Here is a 21859-nt window from a genome sequence, read left to right as displayed (position 1 = left end):
TAGATATTCAAGCTGAAAACCCTGGACTTAGAGGACTCCCCCAAGCCAGGTGAGTTATTAAGTCCTATTTCAAATCTAGTACGAGAATATAGCAGCGAAAACGACAAAATCCCCTCGCTCATGAAATTGACATTCTAAGGGGCAGTGACAGACAAATACATTTTTAAAGTCAGATAATGATTACATACTCTGATAATAGCAACAAAGAATGAAGCAATAAGGGAGGGTGCTTTAAAACTGGTGGTCAGGAAAGACCTGAGAGGTGATTTAAACTGAGAAATGAATGAACCAGACTTGGAGAAAAACATTCCAGGGAAAGAGAAGGTAAGTGCAAAGACATTAGAGTCAAGACAAACAGTCCATTCAAAGCAAAGAACAGCCAGTGTTGCTACAGCAGAGAATGAGAGGAAAGGTGACAGGGGATAAGGCTGCAGAGGTAGGCAAAGGTCAGATCATGCAGCATGCTGTAGGCCACTGTAAGGAGTCTGGATTTTAAAAGTTATACTTTAAGTATCTCATCTCTGTGCTTTATTTCCACTATCACTTCTCAACTTCAGCCTTTATCATCTCATGTAAGGCCTATGTGATTTTAATAATCTCCTAAACATTGTCCCTAATTTTAGCCTCTTCCCACTCCAAAGCATTCTTATCACCATAGCAAAATTAAGTATTTTTTAAAGTGGTGTGATACATTATCACTCTTCTGCTCAAAAACCTTCAAAGGGCAACAAGATAAAAACATCAGCTCCTTAACATGAAGCTCAAAGCTCCCAGTAATAGGGGCGTAACTCTCTCCCTCTCTAACCTTACTATCATACTCCTAAACAAAACCTCATTGTAGCCAAACTGCTCCCTGACCATAGTGCATTTCCCACCATGTGATCTTAGCTCACAATATTCATCCTTCCACCTCCCCAAACAACCTTCATACCCTTGACTCTTCTCTAAATCACCATTTCTTCTGCAAATAAAGTTCTACCTCAGTAGGAGGCAGGAAAGGAGAATACTCCCACTGAGGAAACAACATGAGCACAAAAGCCTGAATGTGTATGTGATATTCACACACAAAAAAAATAGTGTCCTATGACTGAGCACAGAATGCATGAGATGTAACAGGAAATAAAGCCATTCAAGGGGATTGTTAAGAGCTATGTGACCCTATGCAAATTATTTAACCTCTCTGGGCTTCAGTTTCTTCACCTGTTGAATGAAGGTAATAACAGTGGCCATGCCACAGTATTGTGGCAATTTAGTCATTCACTCAGCAAATGTTTCCTGAGCACTTATTCTGTGCACCAGCAACTGTCCTAAGTGATGCGGAGACAACAGTGAACAAGACAGACAAAATCTCTGCCCTGTGGTACTTAAATGTTAGTAAGGGAAATATCAAACAAGCAAAATAAATAAATATATGATTTGATATGTTATCTAGTGATAGGTGCTACAGGAAAAATATAAATAAATAAAGCAGAGAAGGACGATAGGGAAAAAAGCAAAATTCAAGTCAAGACATGAAAGAATTGAGGAAACAGCCATGCAGTGTTCCAGACAGAGGAAATCAGAAATGAAAAGGCATGATTAAGGAAAAGCAAGGAAGCTAAGGAGCTGGAGCAGAGAGTGGGGGTAAGTGGTAAAAGATGAGGTCAGAGAACTAAGAGGGAATCAGATCATATAGAACCTTATAGGCCACTGTAAAGATTTTAGCTTTTATTTTGCCAGAAATAGGAAGCCATTGGAGGGTTCTGAGCATGACATGACCTGACTTTAACCGCATCTCTGATTTAACAGCATCTCTCTGGCTGCTATATTAAGAATATACTAAAAGAGAACAAAGTCAAGAGGAAGAGACCACTTAGAAGATTAAATTAGATAATTGTGCTTAACACAATGTCTGGCATATAAGTATCCCTTAAAGGAGGCTATTTTTCCCAGAGTAAGAATGATTTCCTATCTTGCTGGACCAAACACTAGTAAAATAACCAGCTGAATTAAGGCTGAACTTTGGGGGCAAGGCAAGTGTATCTCATGTAATTTTAGGCTCATCAAAAATAAAAATGTTTAAACAAATAGTAATTAATGACTTTTATAATGATTCCCTATTTTCCATAAAGATGACACAGGAATATCTGTTCCTATCCATATCTTTACTAGCATGCCACTCAGAAGGCAGAGCATACTCAAGAAACAGAATTAAGGAGAACTTGAGAAAATAAAGTATGCTTCTGCATGAAAATATTTCAATATGGAAAAATCTGCTTTTTTCAAATCTACTATTTCAAAATGGCACCGTGGTTACCTCTATTGATCTAATTATCTTAAATTCTTACTGGCAATATAAAATGCTGGTTGCAAGAAGTAGAACTATTTAAAATAAAAAGGCAGTTACAACACTTTAAAAAGAACTGGAAAGTAACCTGCAGTGCTGAAAAGCTTTCATTTTGAAAATATAAATACAGTTAACAGCTTGGAAAACAGTCTGATTGACACTAACATGCATAATCCTGGGAGGAGGAGGAGAAACGTACATGTGTACTCTGACCTCTCCTTCCAAACTTAGTGAATGCAACTTGGGACAAAATTCTTATGATTCTCCAACCTCTATATTAGGCTCAGGGCTACGGACTATTCCATTCCCACTCCTTAATCCTAAAGCCCTAGAGTATCACTTCAAGCTATCCCACACTTTGTCTATGAAATCAAGACTCCACAGTTCCAGGAAGAGTTCCAGGAGGTAGTTATGGGCTGTCAAAACACTGAAAAAGGCATTTCAGTTTGTAAAATGATGATGATGTTGATGATAATAGCAACAAATATTTACTAAGTGCTTACTATATGCCAAGCATTGTTTTCAGCACTTTACATTCTTATCTTATCAATTCTCACAGCAAGCCTAAAGTAGACATTATTATCTCCACTGTACTGAGGAGGAAAAGTGATGAGAAAGTGGTGGGAACAAGAAGCCTTCACAGAGAGAGGGGGAAAAAAATGACTGGTTTAAAAAAAGGAACACGAAGTAAGTAAATAAATAAATAAAAATTTAAAAGGATCATGAAATTAGAAGAGCAAGGGACTTTTCAAAAGGAACACTGGAAGCTAGAAGCAGGTCCTTCAAAAATTCTAAAAGAAAATGAGTTCCACCATAGAGTTCTCCTATTCTATCTTCTTAGATGGTAAAGGTGGTGGGTAGATGATAGGGATCATCAAACTACTAGGCCTGATGCCTACTTTTGTAAATAGTTTTACTGGAACACGGTCACATCCATTCATTTATGTATTGTCTGCAGCTGGTTTTGAGATACAACAGCACAGATGAGTTGTTAAAGCAGAGACCCTCTGGCCCACAAAGCCTAAAATATTTACTATCTGGACCTTTACAGAAAAAACTTGCCAACCCCTGGTCTATGAATATAAGAGACAATGATGGCCATGAAAAATGGAGGGCTGATGGCAGTTGATAAGCATTTGGAAAATAATGGTAAGACTGCAATGGCTCACTTTCCTGGAAAAACCAGGTTTTCAACACTATTTGAAGACAGAGCCAAGAGATGAGTTTCTGATTTTTATCTAAGTACTTAACTTCCTACCATTTCAGGAATTCTGAAGAAAGCACCTAGAAAATGTATAGTCATCATTAAAGTCTTTGGAGGATAATTATAAAATGTGTAGACTTTCCAGAGGTTTTGCTTCTTTTATTCTCTGGCTGCCCAACTTTTGAATGTTCTGCTACTTAGCACTTCCAATGAAAATGGACAGTGAAAACAAAAATACATGAAAGGCAAGCTGGCCAGTTCTGTTATATCAGCATGTAAATACTTATTGGGAAAGAGTTGGAAATTGTTATAATGGTATTAGCAAAACTAAAGTTTTAAATACCAACAAAGTAAGTTCAGTATAAGCCAACAGTGGGTCACATCTGCAAAAAACTCTAAAATGGAGGTGTGGCTCTTTTCCGCTTATCTCAGCACGAGTCACCATGAGCAGCAAAGTCTCCCGCGACACCCTCTACAAGGCAGTGCGGGGAGTCCTGCATGGAAACCAGTGCAAGTGCCAGAAGTTTTTGGAGACGGTGGAGCTTCAGGTCAGCCTGAAGAACTATAACCCTCAGAAGGACAAACGCTTCTCAGGCACCGTCAGGCTTAAGTCCACTCCCTGCCCCAAGTTCTCTATATGTGTTCTGGGGCACCAGCAGCACTGTGTGATGAGGCCAAGGCTGTGGATATCCGCCATATGGACATGGAGGCACTAAAGAAACTCAACAAGAATAAGAAACTGGTCAGAAAGCTGCCCAAGAAGTATGATGCCTTTTTGGCTTCAGAGCCTCTGATCAAGCAGATCCCACGAATTCTGGGCCTTGGCCTGAATAAGGCTGGCAAGTTCCCTTCCTTGCTGACCCATAATGAGAACATGGTGGCCAAAGCTGATTAAGTGAAGTCCATGATCAAGTTCCAAATGAAAAAGGTGCTGTGTCTGGCAGTGGCTGTTGGCCACGTGAAGATGACAAATGATGAGCTTGTGTACAACATCCACTTAGCTGTCAACTTCCTGGTGTCACTGCTCAAGAAAAATTGGCAGAACGTCCAGGCTTTGTACATTAAGAGCACCATGGGCAAGCCCCAGTGCCTATACTAAGGCACAGCTTAACAAACCATATTCCCACCACTAAAAAAAAATAAATAAAATAAAATAAAATAGAGATGTGGTATCCAGATCCTGAGAAGAAAATATTCCTCTATATGCTGGACTGGCTTGCCAAAATCTGGACTAGTATATCCTGTCTGGGGCACCACCTTTTAAGAGGACCAGAAAAAAAGAGAAAAAAGAGGACCAGAAAAGGCCAACAAGGGTGTTGAGAATATGCAGAAACTATAATATATTTTCAAAAGGTTGAAATCATTGGGAATTTCCTTTTCAATTTTTATTTTTGTTTTAATTTAATTTTAACAAGCATTACTATAGCATTAAACATGAAAACCATCAAAAAGAAATCTCCACATTCAATTCATTAAATAATCAACAAAGATTTGCTGAAAAACTACTACAGGCCAGGCACTGTTCTAGGACAGACCAAAATCCCTGACTTCTTAGAGCTTGCATTCTAATGGGGAACACAGAAAATCAATACATAATATAATTTCAGATACCTACAATCTTACCACTGACCATGACTTTTTAGTCCTCTGAATTTCTACATGCATTTGTATATATTTTTATAGGCTTTGGGGTTTGTTTCATAATTTAAAGCAGGTCTTTGCAATTTGGGTTCTACTCTTCATTTAACATTATTTTGAAAACATATTTTGCAAGTTGCTACATAGTATTTAATATGTGCTTTTCACTTTTAATGCCACAATTTACTTAATATTTCTCTACTCTTCAACACATGTTATGTCCAGCCTTTGCTATAAGTGCAACAAAGGACTAGGGTCGGAGTGATTTCCCTCTCAAGAGGAATTTGGGCAGAGTAGGCAGTGAGCTGTTAGGTTTGCAGAAGTACTTTTTTTTTTTTGGCTGCACCACACAGCTTGCAGGATCTTAGTTCCCTGACCAGGGGTTGAACCCGTGCCCTTGGCAGTGAGAGCACGGAGCCCTAACCACTGGACCGCCAGGAAATTCCCTGCAGGAGGACTTTAAAACTGACAATAGGAGCCCAGAACGTTAGAACTAACATGCTTAAATAATAAGGAAACAGGCCATATCCAATCACTCCAGGCAAAATCTCAGGTAGAAAAGAGAATTCTTATTGAGGTGAGAGAGAGTAGAAGTACATGGGCTCTATTCAGGAACCCTGGCTGACTACTGGCAAGGAAGGAATTCTCTGGCACTATGTGACAGCGCACTACCAAGCCCAGAGAAACTTTTCTCAAATTCCTTGTAAGTCTTCGGTAAGAAATTAAAAGCATGAGGCTAACCTTTCGGAAACATAATAGGAACTTTAGTGGTATCAGGAGAAGCGAATAGGCCAATAAGGGCAGTTATAACGTCAACACTGATAATCCCAAAGGCACCACTGAGGTCAGCTCTTGAGAAGATCACACAGGAACACCGGCTGCACATTAAGGCCACCAGGCAGTAAAGGTATGTGCAGCACAGCCAATTGCAGCAGAACCAACAAATCAACATCTACAGGACAGTCACAAGCCAGTGAACCAGAATTTGGAAGGATTTGGTGATAATCAGTCTCAAAATCAAAGACAATTTTCATTATCATTGCCTAGAAAATTTAAGATGTAGGGGTAGGAACTTCCCTGGTGGCGCAGTGGTTAAGAATCCACCTACCACAGGAATAAAGACGCAGACATAGAGAATGGACGTGAGGACCCGGGGAGGGGGAAGGGTAAGCTGGGACAAAGTGAAAGAGCGGCATGGACATATATACACTACCAAATGTAAAATAGATAGCTAGTGGGAAGCAGCCGCATAGTACAGGGAGATCAGCTTTGTGTCCACCTAGAGGGGTGGGATAGGGAGGGTGGGAGGGAGATGCAAGAGAGAGAAGATATGGGGATGTATGTATATATATAACTGATTCACTTTGTTATACAGCAGAAACTAACACACCATTGTAAAGCAATTATACTCCAATAAAGATGTTAAAAAAAAAAAAAAAGAATCCACCTGCCAATGCAGGAGACATGGGTTCGACCCCTGGTCCGGGAAGATCCCACATGTTGCAGAGCAAATAAGCCCGTGAGCCACAACTACTGAGCCTGTGTTCTGGAGATCGCGAGCCACAACTACTGAGCCCACAGGCCGCCGCTACTGAAGCCCACGCACCCTAGAGCCTGTGCTCTGCAACAAGAGAAGCCACCACAATAAGAAGCACACGCACCACAACAGAGAATAGCCCCCACTCGCCGCAACTAGAGAAGGCCCGCACGCAGCAACGAAGACCCAACACAGCCATAAATAAATAAATAAATAAATTTATTTTTTTTTAAATGATATGGGATAGATTATGAAGATAATTTAAAGAATCACTTGAAGGTTGTCATGAAAGCAGGAATAGACTATTCCATATATACTAGAGGGTCCTGGAATGGAAGTTTCTATAGAAGGTTTCACATCAGCATAAGGAATAACCTTCTGACCTCTAAAACTACCCAACAATGAAACAAGTTTCCTCATAAAGTGGTAAGCTCCCTGTTACCAGATGTATTTAGCAAAAACTGATCAACTTTGTGGCTTCTGTAAAGGAGAATCTGAATTTGACTGGGATTTTTGGTGTTGTTCTTTACCAAATATCTTTAATTGAATTTTTGTTTTTATCAAAGTTATCCATGAATATAAAGACTTGAATAAATATAAAGGCTTATTACAAAAAACAATGGTCCTTGGGCTTCCCTGGTGGTGCAGTGGTTAAGAATCCACCTGCCAATGCAGGGGACACAGGTTCGAGCCCCGGCCCGGGAAGATCCCACATGCCGCGGAGCAATGAAGCCCGTGCGCCACAACTACTGAGCCTGCACTCTAGAGCCCGGGAGCCACAACTACTGAGCCCGTGTGCCACAACTACTGAAGCCCACGCACCTAAAGCCCATGCTCCACAACAAGAGAAGCCACCACAATGAGAAGCCCATGCACCGCAACAAAAAGTAGCCCCCGCTCGCTGCAACTAGAGAAAGCCCGTGTGCAGCAACGAAGACCAACGCAGCCAAAAATAAATAAAATAAATAAATTTATAAAATTTAAAAAAAATTTTTTTTAATTTTATAAATTTATAAAAAAAAAAAAAAACAATGGTCCTCCACCCCAACAATTTCCCAACTCCAAGGGGCAAAAATTTTCAACTTTTGTGAATGAATCTTCTGCCATATACCTCCATATCACAATATGCTTTTTCCATTTCTTTTCTCCAGTTTTAGGCACTATTAACTTCCCATTATAGAAGATTAGATTTAGCTCTCCTTCCACTTCACATTTCCATACATGTGCACACTTCCCATCCCCCACTCTTTCCAATATAATTATATAATTCTAATTAGATAAATACTCAAGGTTCATACAGATCCTATTCAGAGCTGACCACGTAACACACTTATTAGAAAGGGTAGGGCAGGCTAACAAACTGATCTCAAAATATTAGCCTGGTGAGTGAATATTCAGGTCATTAGTTAAACCAGTTCTTTTCCAGAGTCATTCTAGGGCTCAGGCTGACAGCAGTTCTGCCATCTTGAGTACAAGGCTTCCAAGGTTGTCCCAGATGTCGGATCCCAGATAGCCAGGAGAGGCGGACACAGAGGAACACATGAAGGACGTCAGGCCCATTTCCAGTCACATTCCACTAGAGAAAAGTCATGAGGTCTCATCAAACTGCAAAGGAGACTGGGGGATTCTGACTAGCAATGAGCACCAAGGAGAGAGCAGACGTGAACAGTTAGCGGTCTTTGCCACATACACCATGATTACTTTTCCTCAAAACAAATTAGTGAAAAAAAAATTGCAAAAGACCTTAGAAACAGTCAAGGAATGAAAAGATATAAGGGTAAATAAATCAGTTAAGTAAATCTAAAGGAAAGTTAATGAACATTCCCCAAAAAAAGAGAGAAAAATTAAAAGATGATTAATTCATTCAAGAAACACTGTGCTCTATTATGTACCATGCTCTGTGCTAAGTACTAGGAAAAAAAAAAACATATAGACTAAAAATAAATAAATAAAACAAAACAAAATATAGACTAAATGCAATGTAGTATCCTCAAGTGCATCCAGGAACAAAATAAGGACATTAGTGGAAAAGCTAATAAAATCCAAATAAAGTCTGCAGTTTACTTAATAGTAACGTACCAGTGTTGGTTTCTCAGTTTTGACAAACGTACCCTGCTAATGTAAGATGTTAACATTAGAGAAAACTGGGTGAGGGAGAACCTCTGTATAATCCTTGCTACTTTTCTATAAATCTAAAATTATTCCCCAAAAAAGTTTATTTTAAAAAACTCAGTCATAATGATGAAGGCATTGAACTTCCTCAAAAAATTAAATATAGAATTACCATATTCAATGTGAATTATATCAAACATTTAGAGAAGAGCTAACACCTGTCCTTCTTAAACTCTTCCAAAAATTGCAGAGGAAGGAATACTCCCAAACTCATTCTACAAGGCCACCATCACCCTGATACCAAAACTAGACAAAGATATCACAAAAAAAGAAAATTACAGACCAATGTCACTCATGAACATAAACACAATAATCCTCAACAAAATACTAGCAAACAGAATCCACAACACATTAAAAGGATCATACACCATGATCAAGTGGGATTTATCCCAGGAATGCAAGGATTCTTCAATATGCACAAATCAATCAATGTGATACACCATATTAACAAATTAACAAATAAAAACCATATGATCATCTCAATAGATGCAGAAAAAACTCTTGACAAAATTCAACACCTATTTATGATAAAAACTCTCCAGAAAACGGGCATAGAGGGAACCTACCTCAACATAATAAAGGTCATATATGACAAACCCATAGCAAACATCATTCTCAATGGTGAAAAACTAAAAGCATTTCCACTAAGATCAGGAACAAGACAAGGATGTCCACTCTCACCACTCTTAATCAAAATAGTTTTGGAAGTCCTAGCCATGGCAATCAGAGAAGAAAAACAAATAAAAGGAATACAAACTGGAAAAGAAGTAAAACTGTCACTGTTTGCAGATGACATGATACTATACAGAGAATATTCTAAAGACGCCACCAGAAAACTACTAGAACTAATCAATGAATTTGGTAAGGTTGCAGGATACAAAACTAATGCACAGAAATCTCTTGCATTCCTATACACTAACAACGAAAAGATCAGAAAGAGAAATTAAGGAAACAATCCCATTTACCACTGCAACAAAAAGAATAAAATATCTAGGAATAAACCCACCTAAGGAGGCAAAAGACCTGTACTCAGAAAACTATAAACACTGATGAAAGAAATCAAAGATGACACAAACAGGTGGAGAAATATACCATGTTCTTGGATTGGAAGAATCAATATTGTGAAAATGACTGTACTACCCAAAGCAATCTACAGATACAATGCAATCCCCACCAAATTACCAGCGGCATTCTCCAGAGAATTAGAACAAAAAATTTTACAATTTGTATGGAAACACAAAAGACCCTGAATAGCCAAAGCAATCTTGAGAAAGAAAAACAGAGCTGGAGGAATCAGGCTCCCTGACTTCAAACTATACTACAAAGCTACAGTAATCAAGACAGTATGGTACTGGCACAGAAACAGAAATATAGATCAATGGTACAGGATAGAAAGCCCAGAGATAAACCCACGCACATATGGGCACCTAATTTATGACAAAGGAGGCAAGAACTTACAATGGAGAAAAGACAGCCTCTTCAATAAGTGGTGCTGGGAAAACTGGACAGCTACATGTAAAAGAATGAAATTAGAACACTCCCTAACACCATACATAAAAATAAACTCAAAATGGATTAAAGACCTAAATGTAAGACCGGACACTATAAAACTCTTAGAGGACAACATAGGAAGAGCATTCTTTGACATAAACCACAGAAAGATCTTTTTTGACCCACCTCCTAATGAAAATAAAAACAAAAATAAACAAATGGGACCTAATTAAACTTAAAGGCTCTTGCACAGCAAAGGAAACCATAAACAAGACAAAAAGACAACCCTCAAAATAGGAGAAAATATTTGCAAATGAAGCAACAGACAAAGGATTAATCTCCAAAATATACAAACGGCTCATGGAGCTCAACATCAAAAAAAACAACCCAATTAAAAAATGAGCGGAAGACCTAAATAGACATTTCACCGAAGAAGACATATGGATGGCCAACAGGCACGTGAAAAGATGCTCAACATCACTTATTATTAGGGAAATGCAAATCAAAACTACAATGAGGTATCACCTCACACCGGTCAGAATGGCCATCATCAAAAAATATACAAACAGGGCTTCCCTGATGGAGTAGTGGTTAAGAATCCACCTGTCAATGCAGGGGACACATGTTTGAGCCCTAGTCCAGGAAGATCCCACATGCCATGGAGCAACTAAGCCCGTGTGCCACAACTACTGAGTCTGTGCTCTAGAGCCCACGAGCCATGACTACTGATCCCACGTGCCACAACTATTGAAGCCCACGTGCCTAGAGCCCATGCTCCACAACAAGAGAAACCACTGCGATGAGAAGCCCGCACATCACAAAGAGTAGCCCCCACTCACCACAACTAGGGAAAGCCCACGCACAGCAACCAAGACCCAATGCAGCCAATAAATAGATAAATAAACTTAAAAATATATATATATACACAAACAATAAATGCTGGAGAGGGTGTGGAGAAAAGGGAACCCTCTTGCACTGTTGGTTGGAATGTAAATTGATACAGCCACTGTGGAGAACGGTATGGAGGTTCCTTAAAAACCTAAAAACAGAACTACCATATGACCCAGCAATCCCACTACTGGGTATATACCCTGAAAAAAACCATAATTCAAAAGGACACATGTACCCCAATGTTCATTGCAGCACTATTTACAATAGCCAGGACATGGAAACAACCTAAATGTCCAATGACAGATGAATGGATAAAGAAGATGTGGTACATATATATAATGGAATATTACTCAGCCATAAAAAGGAATAAAACTGGGTCATTTGTAGAGATATGGATGGACCTAGAGTGTGTCATACAGAGTGAAGTAAGCCAGAAAGAAAAAAACATATATCATATATTAATGCATATATGTGGAATCTAGAAAAAGGGTACAGATGAACCTATTTGCAGGGCAGGAATAGAGACGAAGAAATAGAGAACGGACACGTGGACACAGCGTGGGAAGGGGAGGGTGGGACGAATTGGGAGCTTAGGATTGACATATATACACTACCATAGGTAAAATAGAAAGCTAGTGGGAACATCCTATAAAGCACAGGAAGCTCAGCTCGTGCTCTGTGACGACCTAGATGGGTGGGATGGGGGGGGGGGAGGTCCAAGAGGGAGGGGATATAGGTATACATATACCTGATTCACTTCATTGTATAGCAGAAACTAACACAACATTGTAAAGCAATTATACTCCAATTAAAAAAAAAAAAACTACAACAGAAAAAAATTAAAAACTTAGTCATAATGATGCAGCCATTGCAGTTCCTCGAAAAATTGAATACAGAATTACCATATGATCCAGCAATTCTACTTCTAGATATATACTCAAAAGAACTGAAAGCAGAGACTCGAAGAGATGTTTGTACATCCATGTTGATAGCAGCATTATTCACAATAGCCAAAAGGTAGAAACAACCCAAATGTCCATCAACAGATGAATGGATACACAAAAAATGTGGTATATACATATAATGGAATATTTTTCAGCCTTAAAAAGAAAGGAAATTCTAACACATGGTACAACAGAGATGAACCTTGAAGACATTAGGCTAAGTGAAATAAGCCAGTTCCACAAACACAAATATTTTGTATGATTTCACTTATGTGGGGTATCTGCAGTAGTCAAATTCACAGAGACAGAAACAGAATGGTGTGCCAGGGACTAGGGCAAGAGGAGAATGATAAATTAGCATTTTATAGGTACAGAGTTTCAGCTTGGAGAGATGAAAACTCTGGAGATGGATGGTAGTGATGACTGCACAACAATGTGAACATACTTAGTGCCAAAGAACTGTACACTTAACAATGGTTAAAACAGTACATTTTATATTATACGTATTTTACTATAATTTTTTAAAATACAGTCAAATAAATACAGTGATACAGGTTTGACTAGCACTTCTATCACCAGAAAAAGATCTAAAAAATTCTAACTTCCCTGAGACTATGACATCTAAAATGAGTTCTAAACAAGACAGTCATAGTAGGGAAAGAAATGGAGGGGAGGGACAGTGAATAAAGGCAGAGGTACAGAAATCGCGGCAGTCTAGAACAGGGGTCAGCAAACTACAACCCCATAGGCCATGTCCTGCCATCTTTTTTTATATAGCCCACAAACTAAGAATGCTTTTTACATTCTTTAACGGTTGAAAAAAAATTAATGAAATTTTATGACATGCAAAAATTACATGAAATTCAAATTTTAGTGTCCATAAAGTTTCCCTGCACACAGCCATGATCATTCATTTACCTACTGTCGATAGCTGCCTTCATGCTACCACAGCACAGGTGAGTAGTTGTTGACAAAAACAGTAAGGCCCACAAAGCTTAAAATATTTATTATCTGGCCCTTTACAGGAAAAGTCTACCAACCCCTGGTCTAGAGGCCTGCAAGTAGTACATGTAGTATGGATAGAACAAAGATGTGTCTGAGGGAGACACATGGTAAATGAGATAAGCTGTAAGGTAGAGGGCTGTAAGTACTAGGCTAAAGAATCTGAACTTGTCTCAACTTGATTCCATTTATTATGAGAAGCTACCAAAGAATTTTATTGAGAGTAATCTGATTTGATCCACCTTACGTAAAGACAATTATCTACTCATTTCTAAAGGTAGCTGAACTATTCATTTTATTTATTAAAAAACAAAACTTGCTAATAAAAAAAAAAAAAGCCTAGAAGCATACCAATAAGGTTAACAGTGGGAGTTAGCATATTTTTATTTCTTCTTTGTGCTTATCTATGTTTTTCATATCTTCTCAAATGAGAAGAAAACTGCTTTTATAATCCAAATCCCCAAATAAGTGCTTTTAAACTCATATTCATACACACACACAATTTCTTCTCTAGGTTCTCTACTCTTCTACCCTCCCCCCAGCGCCCAACCCCTGCAGCCTCAGGTAGGAGAAAATATGTCGAAGAAAACCTACACACAGCAAAACTACAAAAGGATGCCTCTGTCACACTTATAAAGACTAAATGGCATTCCACCTTTTCAAATTACCTATTTGCTTTACAGACGTGAAGGAATAAAATGTTGGAAAGCAATGTACTGGCAGGGCACTCTTTTCCTATACAGGGCTTTCATCACATCAAAGAGTCAAATCAGGGATTCCCTGGTGGTCCAGTGGCTAAGATTCCATGTTCCCAATGCAAGGGGCCCAGGTTCCATCCCTGGTCAGGGAACTAGATCCCACATGCCGCAACTAAGACACAGCACAGCCCAATAAATAAATTAAAAAAAAAAAAAAAAAAGATTTACTAACTTGAAAAAATATATATTTTTTAAGAGTCAAATCAATAGTATCTTTTTGAAACTAAAAATATTAAAGGACAAGAGAGAATGCAGAGCTTGCAAGTCAGGTCAAAATGTTGAAAATTGATGCAAGATAAGACTGCATATAGCTCTGAGAATATAATTATGGGCTTAAGAAATGCAAAGTCTTTGATTTACACCACAGTACTTTGCATTTACTGATATACTGCTTGTTAAGATTAAATTCCTTTTTAACGTTATGTTTCAGTTCCTTGACTAAACTGTCAGGGATTCGTGTGCAGGGAACCATGACTTTTACTTCTTTTGTGTGTCCCCCACAGCACCTCATACAGTGCCCATATATGGTGGGTGCTCAATACATGCTTACAATTGAATGACAAAATAATTAACCCTACTTGAGCTCACAGACTGAAACCCTCACACCTACGATACCCACCATTAAGCCTCTCTCTATGCAACAGTTAAAAGGACATTTCTGGGGTGAGTACTGCTGATTCTACTGGATTTATTACATTAGGCTTCTCCTCTAGCAAAGAGCTCAAAGAACATGTGTAATGTTAAAATAGAATTCCTGACTACTGAGAAGGTGGGTGGGAAAGTGGGCAAGTGGAGGAAAAATCTATTATAATAGCTTGCCTCCAAAGAATAAGCATTATTCAACTCTAGAGATTAAACCATTCCTAAAATGTCTCTGAACTAAGACTCCTAACTGACATCATTTCATTAAACTTTGTACTGGCTAAATTCCATCACAATAAATATCATTAAAACCAACAACTCATAAAACCATAAAAAAAAAAATCTAAATATCTCAGCTAATGATCCATATGATTGTGTATTATAACATCTAGTATTATAAGGTCTAGTTTTAGTTATTTACTCTCTTTTGCCAAAACAAAACTTCTAAACTTTTTCAAAGCATTAGATTGGGCATGCCAAGCACTGGGGAAACAAATGAATCAAAATCAACCGACTTGGGGCTTCCCTGGTGGCGCAGTGGTTAAGAATCCGCGTGCCAATGCAGGGGACATGGGTTCGAGCCCTGGTCCGGGAAGATCCCACATGTCGTGGAGCAACTAAGCCCGTGCCCCACAACTACTGAGACTGAGCTCGAAAGCCCGCGAGCCACAACTACTGAAGCCCGCGCACCTAGAACCCATGCTCCACAACAAGAGAAGCCACCGCAATGAGAAGCCCGCGCACCGCAACGAAGAATAACCCCCGCTCGCCGCAACTAAAGAAAGCCCGCGCACAGCAATGAAGACCCAACGCAGCCAAAAATAAATAAATTTAAAAAATAAATAAATGTCTTTCAAAGTTTAAAAAAAAAAAATCAACCAACTTTATATTCTGCTATAAATTAAAGTACCAACAACAAAGCTGAGGAAGTACTGTGCACTGAAGAGCCAACTTCTATCTGCGGAATCTTGGGAAATTATATAGCAAATTTAAGCTAGACATTGAAGACTGAGGGAGTTTGAGGCAACAAGCAGGAAGAGGGGTAGAAAAGAGAATTCTAGGCAAATAGAGGGCTATACACATGCAGAACATGTTGGGCATGACAGGAATGATAAAGAGGAAAGAGGATAAAGAGAGAAAGGTAGGGTAGAGTTCAACAATGATAGGTCTGGTATGCTAAACTATGAAATTTGGAGTTTATGCCCCCCAGGTAATGTAGAGAAAGTAGAAATCTTCAAATAGGACAGACACAAAAACCTGAAGAATCAGTTTATGTAGCAGGAAGAGCCTAAGGTACATTACAACCATCTCAAAGGCTTTATTTAATATAACACCATATAGACACAGTAAATACTGTGCTGATGCAGATACAAAAGAAATCTAAGTGTGACTTATTCCTCTGTCCATGCTTTCAGCTTAGTCTCAGGGCTCAGTCACCGGCCCTCTTCTCACCAGACCCAGGTTTTTAAACACCATCTATGTATTGATGACATCCCAAATGTATATTCACAGCCATGACTTTGACTCCGGGCTCCAGATTAAACAATCAACTATCTATTCCTGGATAACCAGTGAGCATCTCAAATTCAACGTATCCAACTAAACTGTTCATTTTAAACCCCAAACTAGCTCCTTCCAGTTTTCCATCTCTCTACCTGGCACTAGTTGCTCTAGCTAAAAACCTTGCAATAATCTTTGATCCCTCTCTTTCTTTCACCTCTCACAACTAATCTATCAGCAAATTCTATTGGTTCTACCTTCCACATATACCCTGAATCCAACCCCTTCTCACTGTCTCCATCACTGCCTCCCTGACCCAAAGCCACCATACTTCACCATACCATTCCAATGACTTCCTGAATGGTCTCCTGCTGCCCCTCTTTCCTCTACAGTAGTCAAAGTAATCTTTTTAAAACATAAATTAGATTGTATAATTTTTCTTCATAAAACTGTCCAATGGATCTCACCACACTTAGAATAAAATTCAAAGCCCTTCTGGTCTACAAGGCTCTATACCATCTGAGACCCACCAGCTTCCCAGTGTCATTTCCTGCTACCCTACCCTACCACAGCCACCACCACCAATTAACACTGCAGCAGTCTCCAAACTCTAGCACACTAGCCTTCCTGCACTTCCTTGAAAAATCCCGAACTGATTCTTGCCCCAGAATCTTTGCATTAGTATTCCCGCTGCTTGAAATGCTCCACATGTTAGCATGGCTTGCTCCTTATCATTCAGGTCTCTTTATCCTCAAATGTTACCTCAGAAAATCCTTACCTCGTGACCTATGTAAAAGAACTACCAAGCTTACCACCACCACTCTCTATCCGGTAGTACTATTTTATTCACAGCACTTTGATAATATCTGAAATCATATTATTTATTACCTTATTGTCTATCTACTAGACTATAAATTCCCATTATAAATAAGACATTGTCTTAGTCACTGCTCAATCCCTACACCTGGTATAATATACAGTAGGGCTCATTAATTATTTGTTGTTGAATGAATGAATTTACCTAATAGGCCTAATCTATCTTATTTATATTTTCATCCTGTTATGCATAATTCATGGTTACCAGGCTGTTCTTCCTAAAACAGTTTAAAGACTGTTAAAACAAGCTATAGTGTACTAATGCCTTTAATTCCTTTTCATAATTAGCCCTTCCAGCAATTTGGCCAGTTATTTTTTCTTTGACTGTAACTTCTACTATCATCTTTCTATATTATTAGCTTATCAATGTACTATTTACTATAAATGTTATTGATAAAGATGGACAGACATGCCCAGAGTATTATAACAAATACTTTTTGTTATACCAAAAACAAGTAACAGATTATTTTAAAAAACAGAAATTACAGAAAAGCAAACATTTAAAAACCAAATTCACAGGCAGGTGATCAAGGTAAACATCAAGAGTGACAAGTCATGTTGATAGTATGTACTCTTAACTCCAGTCTAATAATGAAAAAAACATCAAATCCCAACTCAGGGACATCTGACCAGTACTCCTCAAAATTATCAAGGTCATCAAAAACAGAAGTCTAAGAAACTATCATAGCCAAGAGGATCCTAAGAGGGCATGATTACTAAAAGTATTGTGGTTGTGTAACGGAAGGTTCTGAGAGGCAAGAGCTTCATATGAACTCTCTGGAGATGCCTTGGAAGATCAGGCAGCCAGCTTTGTTCGCGAAGCTATGGCCATCTGGGTCACACATGCATTATGTTTGTTTTCACTCTTTCCCTACCTCACTTCCTTTTTCCCCGACACCTTCTTCCTGGTAATATCACCCACCAACAAAGCACTAGTACATTTTTTAAAAAGTATTGTGGTATCCTAGATGGTATTCTGGAATAGAAAAAGGGTATTAGATAAAAACTAAAGAAATCTGATTAAATTATGTGCTTTAGTTCATAATCATGTATCTTGCTTCATTAATTACAACACATATACCGTACTAACATAACATGTTAATAATAGGGAAAACTAGGTGCTGGGTATTTGGAAACTCTCTATACTGTCTTTGCAATTTTTCTATAAATCTAAAACTGTTCCAAAAAATAACAAGTTTTTTTTTTATTAAATTCATCCAAAAATCCTACCATTCAAGTAAAATCACCGTTAGTTTATGTTTGATATATACCATTTTAGATTTCTATGTAAACGGACACGTAGAGGTATATTGCTACAAAAATGTGATCACACTGCACATCATTTTATAACCTGCTTTTTACACTTAACAATATATATAATGTGCTTTCCAAGTCATTACTAGAAATCTCTATCATTGTCTACTAGCTACAAGGTATTACCCTCTATGAAGGAATCCTATTTATTTAACCAATCCACCATTATTTAACATTTAAGTTTTTCCAGTTTTTTGCTACTATAAAAAAATACTACAGGGACTTCCCTGGTGGCCCAGTGGTTAAGACTCCATGCTCCCAATGCAGGGGGCATTGATCCATCCCTGGTCAGGGAACTAAGATCCCGTATGCCACACGGCGCAGCCAAAAAAAAAGAATTAAGACAACTCTTAATGAACATTTTTGCAAACTTACCAATTAGTGCCTTAATAAAGAAGAGGAGGGCTTCCCTGGTGGCGCAGTGGTTGAGAGTCTGCCTGCCAATGCAGGGAACACGGGTTCGAGCCCTGGTCTGGGAAGATCCCACATGCCACGGAGCAACTAGGCCCGTGAGGCACAACTACTGAGCCTGCGCGTCTGGAGCCTGTGCTCCGCAACAAGAGAGGCCGCGATAGTGAGGGGCCCGCGCATCGCGATGAAAAGTGGCCCCCGCTTGCCGCAACTAGAAAAAGCCCTCACACAGAAACAAAGACCCAACACAGCCAAAAATAAATAATAAATAAAATTTAAAAGAAGAGGAGCAGCTGAGTGAAAGGACATACAGGTCATTAATGCTTTCAATAAGTATAGTCAAAATGTTCTCCAGAAAAGATGTTCAAATGTAAATATCCACCAACAGCAGTGTATTAATGTGCCAATTTCCCCACTCCTATGCCAATACTAGATATTAATATTTTAACACATGTATGCTCATCTGCTGGGGGGGGGTTGTTTTGTGGTATTTGCTTATAAGTGGAAAATAATGTATTTTTATCTTTATTAGTTATTTTTATTTCTCTATGCGTGTGATCTACCTATTCAGGTCTTTTGACGATCTACTAGATACTAACGTCATTAACCTTCTGGGTCCAACGCATGGTGCAAATTTTTTTTCCCACATTTTGCCTGGCTTTACTTATCACTGGACCCCCTACACCTGAAAAACTGCATGTCACATCGTACACACTCAATAAATATGTGAAGTGGATACAAAATGAGTAAATTTGTCTTTTAACTTGATGGTGTTGTTGCCAACTGGGGGTTGTTTTATGTAATAATTCTATCAATCTGCCTTTGCAATCATGCTTAGAACAGCTCATACTATGCCAAGATTAGAAAACTGTTCACCCATTTTTTTTTTTTGGAAGCATAATTTTGACTTCATATTTTATATTTAATTCACCCAGATTTTATTTTATTTACATTTTAAGGTAGGATTCCATTTTATTTTTTTCAAATGATTAGCCAATTATTCCAACACAATTTCAAAATTCTTTCTCAACATGAAATGCCACCTGTATAATACTAAATAGTCTTATATATTTCTAGATTTATTATTCTGTCCCACTGCTCTATTCCAGAGTTACCACTTATTGTATTATCATAGCTTTATTTGTATATTCACTAGTACAAGTCCCCCCCCTTAACTTTCATCTTTCAAAAATTTTTGTACTTTATAAGTTCATTCTTCCAAATGAAATTTAGAATCATTATGTCAAGTTTTCAAAAGGAATACTGGTTGGAATTATGTAAATTATCAGTCATATGACCTTGTGCAAGTTACTTAATCTCTCTATTGCTGTTTCCTTCATTGGTAAAATGGAGATAATAGTACTTAACACAGGTTTGTTACAAGAACTAAATGAATTAAGACATATAAAATACTATGCTAGAAAGATGTTAACTATTATTATAATTGTTTAAAAGTGATAACTATTATTATCATGATTGCTCAATAAATGTTTTCCAGATTGTACTCCCACAAAATTCAAAGGCTCTTTAAGATACATCAAAGGGTACTATAAAGCATAAGCAATGATATGAAAAATACATAATTTATGCCTGCTTCATTTCACTAAGGCCTTGACCCTTGGTAAAATGAAGAGCTGAAACTGGAAGCTGAGAACTGTGAAAAACACCAAAGGCTGGTAGCAGGAAGCCTCAAAAAATTGGCCCGCCATGTTCAGAAGACGACTTCTAGTTAGCATTATGGGACATGAGCATGTGCCCTCTAACTCCTTTTATTTCCCCATCTCCACAGTTATGACAATACTACTTATCTCTTGATTTCTTTCCAGGAAAACACATAGGGACTAGACGTCTAAAAGATAGAATACTTTTCAAATGAGATAATGGGCAGGTACAGAGTATAAATCCTACTGCTAAATATGGACAGACATGCCCAGAACATTATAACAAGTTACCTCCATCAAGTTTCCTGTAATGATGGAGGAAGGGGGATTGGTGTGGGTTTTCTCCTGTGGGGAGACCGGCTTGTCTCATAATGATTGTTAATGACCTGTTCGTTTTTAATTATTTTGCTATCAGCATGACATTGGGATGAAGTACAGGTCATACACCTTTTAAGGGCTTCAAAAAAAAAAAAAAAAAAACCTCCTATATAAAGCTAAAATACGAGAAAATAGAGGCCAAGAGTGGCAACATGACTTGCTAATTGCATACGTAGTCAAAGGCCTACACCCGAGGTCTCCTCATTCCCAGAACCCTGCTCATTCCACCACACCACACAGCTTCTCACCGACGATTGCCACGCTTCGAGGTGGGAGGAGTAAAAGCAGCCAGTCCGGCCAAAGCAAAGGCGCTGGAAAACCGAGGAACAGCGCAGCCGAGAGCACATGACTGGCCACTCCTCTCCCCTCCCACCCTCCACCCTCCCCCTTCCCCCTCCCCCCTTCCCCCTTCCCCGCGCCAGCAGCACGCGCTGCCAACCTCGTCATGTGACCTTCACGCGGCCCCAGCGCTCCCCCTGCTAGGCGACTCTTTCCAGCAGCCATTTTGCCGAGAACTTGTCGTCCGTGCTCACAGTGGAGCAGGACGCCACGAAAACCCGCGGCCAGACTTTACAGGCCGCACACGCGCTTCGAAAGAGTACTGGGACCTGCAGGGCAGAGCCGAACCTCACTGAACACGTCGCACCCCGGGGCGCCGGGGAAAGCTGTGGGTGCGCCTCGGAGTGCGATTGGCTGTGGCGTCCACGTGACGCCATCGCCCCCCCACCCTCTCCTTCCCCCCCACCCACAAAAACAACCAGACAGACTCTTAACACCTCGCGCCAAGTACGCGCCGCTGGGCGCGTGGGGACAGACGGGGCGCGTGGCAACCAGGGCGCCTGCGCGTACCTGCCAGAGCCGACCGGAACGAGCCCACGCGCCGCTCCGCTCACGGGTCCGGGAATCCTCGCGCTGCTGGACCACCGGGCTAGTCATTGGCGGCCAGGTTTGGTCATGTGATCGGCTCAGGCCCGCCCCTAACCGCTAATCACCTGGCACCGTGCTCGAAGCGGCGCCGAAAGTCGTTCGCACGCGGAAAGGGAGGGTAGTTAGAGGACCTCCTTTTCAGCCGTTATGGGCTTACGTTCCTACAGGGGAAACGAGGAAGCGGGGT

General features: G+C 39.4%; 1 protein-coding gene and 1 pseudogene across 3 annotated transcripts in view; one reads left to right on the top strand and one right to left on the bottom strand.

The window, feature by feature from the left end:
* Positions 1-21859, bottom strand: part of MGA (MAX dimerization protein MGA) — a 159373-nt gene that overhangs the window by 134502 nt on the left and 3012 nt on the right. The window contains exon 1 of one of the 2 annotated variants that reach the window (XM_082449412.1): positions 21595-21839. The exons of the other annotated variant lie outside the window; for it this stretch is intronic. The gene's annotated coding sequence lies outside the window, so the exon portion shown is untranslated. Of the gene's footprint in view, positions 1-21594; positions 21840-21859 lie in introns of those variants that run through there. 2 annotated transcript variants of the gene reach the window in all.
* Positions 75-21466, top strand: LOC309654889 (large ribosomal subunit protein uL1 pseudogene; annotated as a pseudogene). Its single transcript has one exon. The product of its transcript is annotated as a large ribosomal subunit protein uL1 pseudogene (transcript).

This window comes from Balaenoptera physalus, assembly GCF_965194825.1.
Source record: "Balaenoptera physalus genome assembly, chromosome: 2".
Classification (NCBI taxonomy): domain Eukaryota; kingdom Metazoa; phylum Chordata; class Mammalia; order Artiodactyla; family Balaenopteridae; genus Balaenoptera; species Balaenoptera physalus.
Note: the sequence above shows the minus strand (reverse complement) of the source record. Positions and strands in the feature narration are given on the sequence as shown.